Source organism: Leptodactylus fuscus, chromosome 10, assembly GCF_031893055.1.
Source record: "Leptodactylus fuscus isolate aLepFus1 chromosome 10, aLepFus1.hap2, whole genome shotgun sequence".
Taxonomy (NCBI): domain Eukaryota; kingdom Metazoa; phylum Chordata; class Amphibia; order Anura; family Leptodactylidae; genus Leptodactylus; species Leptodactylus fuscus.
Genome location: NC_134274.1, coordinates 44473499 through 44478624, shown reverse-complemented (window position 1 = coordinate 44478624; position 5126 = coordinate 44473499).

Here is a 5126-nt window from a genome sequence, read left to right as displayed (position 1 = left end):
TCGCATCATGGATGTGCAGCCGACAAATCTGCGGCAACTGTGTGATGCCATCATGTCAATATGGACCAAAATCTCTGAGGAATGCTTCCAGCACCTTGTTGAATCTATGCCACGAAGAATTGAGGCAGTTCTGATGGCAAAAGGGGGTCCAACCCGTTACTAGCATGGTGTACCTAATAAAGTGGCCGGTGAGTGTATATATTAGTAGTTTAACAAATGGAGGGAGACGGTCGCACTTGCTGGTTTTGTTCATGCAATTTTTAAAACCAAAACCAGAAATGGAATAAAAAAAGAGAAGTATCACCTGTCCTGTATGCTTACTCTCCTTTATGACTTGCAAGTGTGACAGCACCTACAGTGGTTGAACATCTCTATATTTGCACAGCCAGTAGAAGATGCACTTTATTAAATTAACCCCTTCCCATTACAGACATTTTTACTTATTATTTTTAATCCTTTATTTTTCTATTCACAGACCCTTAGGAGGGCTTATTTTTTGTAGGACCAATTGTACCTAATGGTATAATTTAATATTTTGTTCATTGTAAAAATGACGTGATCCCTATATTCTTTGGGTCACTATGGTCATGTAATACCAAATTTATTTGGATTTTTTCATGTTTTTGTTTTTTTCTAAAAAATTGAAACAAAAAATAGTTTACAATGCCATATTGTGACAGACGTTTACTTGTAGTGTTCTTCAGTTAGATATTTTTTTTGTAATTTTGCATGCTAGATGTAGTTTTTATTGATACAATCTTGGAGAATGTGTAATATTAAAGTGATCCTATCATTAGAAGCCCTTTTTTTTTCTAACACATAGGAATAGCCTTAAGAAAGGATATTCTTCTCCTACCTTTAGATGTCTTCTCCGCACCGCCATTCGGTTGATATTCCGTTTCCGTCTTTATGCAAATGATTATCTTGCAGCACTGGGGGCGTCCCCAATGCTGCGAGAGAACTCTCCAGCGCCGCCTCCATCTTCTTCAGGAACCGGCCTCTACGCGCCGTCTTCTGGCCTGGCTTTCAATCTTCTACACATGCTCAATCTGCTCTGCCAGCTTACGCGAGCTCTTGTAGAAAGCAGACACAAAAAATGGCCACGCAGGTGCAGTCGGCTCTGCCCGCTGGCAGAGACGATTGCGCATGAGTAGAAGATTGAAAGCCAGACCAGAAGACAACACATAGAGGCCGGTTCCTGAAGAAGATGGAGGCGGCGCTGGAGAGTTCACAGCATTGGGGACGCCCTCAGTGTTATTTGAGTGCTGGGGCCCGCCCCCAGTGCTGCAAGAGAACTCATTTGCATAAAGACGGAAAACGGAATATCTACCGAACGGCGGCGCGAAGAAGACATCTAAAGTTAGGAGAAGAATAGCCTTTCTTAAGGCTATTCCTATGTGTTAGTTAGAAAAATAGGGATTCTAATGATAGGATCCCTTTAAGATCATTCTTGAAAATTTTGTGTGGAAGGTAAAATGGAATGGTAATTCACTTTTTGTTTTGCACTAACTTTTTTTTTTCTTTCCTTTTGGATTTTCTTGTTCCTGCCATCATGGTGCCTTAGCATAATGGACATGTGTGGGGGGGCAGCGATCTCAAACAGCTGAATGGCTCCAGCACAGGGGTTTGGATCAGCCAGGTCATCTCTATCTAAAGAAGGTTACCTGTTTGGAGGGATAAATTTAACTATTGCCCTGACCCAAGTGATCTTTGTGGGCTACAGATCTCAGCTGGACTTCTATGGGATCTTGCTCCTCTCGGCCAGCATCACCATTCCTATACTTCACACTACCTGATTGCCAAACATTCACTAGGACTGACTTCTCTGCCCCCTTCATATGCTTGTTGAATCACAATACTATACCTCCCAACTTTTGAAGAGCAGAAAGAGGGACAAAATGTGTGTCATGGCAAACTTAATCCCGTCCACTTTTATGTTGACTCCGCCCACTCATTCATTCTTCATGTGCCCCCGCACAGTATAATCCTCCTACAGTCACGCGTAAATTATATGTTCCCCCTCCATCTCTGCCCCCAGTTTCATGTCACCCTTCCATCTGCCCCAGTGTCATGCCATCCCCCCCTTCATCCGCCCCCAGTTTCATGTCCCCCCATCTTTTCCCCCAGTTTCATGCTGTTCCCCCCCTTCATATGCCCCCAGTTTCATGTGCCCCCTACATTATGTTCCCCTCAATGTTTAACACAAAGAAACACTTATACTCACCCTTCCTATGCTCCCCACAGCTCTCTCGGCAGTCTCACTCACTCACATAGTTGTGACGTCATCACATCGCACCTACACATGCAGGAGCCGGAGCTCAGCGTTAAAGCAGGAGCTGAGCTGTGACAGCTCCTGCATTAATCGCCTATGTATTCAACTCATCGGCATCGGGAGGACACCGATGAGTTGAAACCGGGACATACCTCCCGCCAGCTGGGACAGGACACCGAATTTGTGAATGTCCTGTGGAATCCGGGGCGGTTGGGAGGTATGCAATACTGCCACGAGGGGGCAAGCCAATAGTGTTAGGGTTAATTCACAAAAAGGAAAATGGTGAGGAATTTGGTGTGGAATTTCAGCGCTGAAAAATAAGCCTCCCATTGACTTCAATGTTTTTTTTTTTCTGCTAGCATATTCTGCTGAAAATCTGCAACATAAAAAGCTGCGTTTTCGCAACATGAGGCCTCAGCCAAAGAAAGAAAGAAAAATAAAAATAAAGGGTGGGCAGAATCGTGGCTCCTTCCCACTGGTGACTAACCGTGGGAAGACAAGCCAGGGAGGGAAGGTTTAAGTCCCTTGCCAACTCCCGCGGCCCCCACCCACCTCTAACAACCAATTGGGCCTCATCTACAGGGCCTTGTCATGGCCACCTCCTCCTGGTCGATGCCCCCCCCCCCCCTCGCTCCAGCCTTCCTTTCCTGCTCCATTCTCTATAACAACTGCAAGAACAGCTAATCACTGGGGATTCTGGGTGTCAGACCCCACAAATCTGAGATTAGTGACCTAGCTTTAGGATGGATCTTGTAGCTTTTTAACCTTGAAGTAGCCACATTATAGTTATACCACTGAAGTTGTTCTAAGCCCCCATAGGGAACTATCATAGTAATAATTCTTGCAGACCTGGATGTTACAAATGTAGCCGTCACTTTCTATAAGGAGGCAGTACACGGCTCCAGTCTGTCTGTATGTGTGGGAACACGGCCTGATGGTTACAGTTTCACATGGTCTTAAAAAAGCAGCCCATGCATCTAATGGCTGAAAGCATTTTACACACAGCACTTAAGTCGGCCACATCTTCTACCAATGTAACCCATTTACAAGGGACTACTTTAATATTCCAGTGAGTGGGACTTTTCAAGATGGTGTAAATGATCAGACAGACACACAGTAACTGAATGTGGATCGAGAAGATGCAGCAAGTAGGCAACTGGCCTAGTGTGGGCAGAGTCTATCATGAGACAACTACTATAGCTTGTTACAGTCTCTCTCTAAAAGGGAACAGCTTACGGCAACAGAACAGTCTCTTAACAGAGCACAATCCCTGTGTAGGTCTATACAATAGGCTGCTGCCTGTAGCAACACTTGTAATCTAATAGCTGGGTGTCCATACACTTTACAGTGTGCAGGAAGGGAATCCACAGGATGGAGATTTGAAGCAGTGCCCAATGGCCACTAAAGCCCATAGTAGAAAGTCTTTCAAAGTATTTTTTTTTTTTCCATATCAGTATGTCTTTGTAGAATGGGCGGGAAATGGGGAGAAACATACAAACTCCTTGCAGATGTTGTTTCTGGTGGGATTTGAACCCAGGACTCCAGCACTGCAAGGCTGCAGTGCTAACCACTGAGCCACCGTGTTGCCCCAAGTCTTCCAGAGTATTCCTCAGTAGCAGGGTCACAGGGAACATCTCTCCCTCAATAGTGTGTCCACCCTACAAGCCAGAAAGCACTTTCTCAGTCCTACAAACAACCTCAGGACAGGACTGGTCTCACGTCAGAGCAGTCACATTGGGATGGGAAGAGATCTCTATACAACCTCTGTCTATCCAGCACCAGAGCGTCTCTGTGATCCTCCCGAATTTATAAGGATTAGCCCTACCAGCGCCCCTCCCTTTGTCATCTCTCACTGCAGGTCGATGTTAGCCATTTAGGACGCCATACAAAGCCACCATAGAGGGCGCTGAATGTGGCATTGACAGGACTATCTCTACATCCTTAAAGGGGCTCCATCACTAGATTTTCGTGTTTTTAGTTAAAGATATTCCTGAATAGGCTCTAAAAAGGCTATTCAGGTGCTGCTAATCATTTGTAGAAAGACCCTCCCATTTTTGTTAATTATCATGGAAAACAATATGCAAATCGGCTCCAGGGTGCATGGTGGGCGTTCATACCCTCTGGACGCCCACCGCAGCCTCCAAGCCCCCCTCCTCCTGCTTCTTCACCGCCTCCATCGGCGGCGGTTTCTATTGTAGTCACGCGCGTGCGCAGTAGCGCTCCCTCCGGCACATGCTCCAGCACCAGTTCACAATGTTCTCTACGGGAAAATGGCGCTGGAGCGTGCACCGGAGGGGAGCCCTACTGCGCACGTGCGTGACTTCAATAGAAACCGCCGACGGTGGAGGTGGTGAATAAGCAGGAGGAGGAGGGATTGGAGGAAGCAGTGGGCATATGACGCAAGGGGGTGCACACTGGAGCCTATTTGCATATTGATTTCCACTGTAATTAAAAAAACGTGGAGGAGGGGCTTTCTATGCCTATACAGGCATATCTTTAGCTAAAAACACGAAAATCTAGTGTGTAGTAGTGTGTCTAGTAGGTAGTGTGTGTGTATATGTATATATATCAGGAAAGTAGCAAGGACAGCACAGAGCATGCACAGCTGACATGGGGCACACATGCTGACCAGTCCCCCTCACGTTTGCATCCTGTCACATGCAGCCAGGTACTTTCCATGGTAACATACAGGACAAGCTCGGGGCTGCCTGTGTGTGCTCAGCCCCGCGGCCGGTCAGCTGCTGGTCACGTGAGCTAGAGCCGGCTGACATGGCGGCTTCCTGCGGGTCACGTGCTGTAGTTTGGGCCGCCCCGGGCCGCCTCCTCCCCGCCCAGAGACAGAGCACAACAGGAA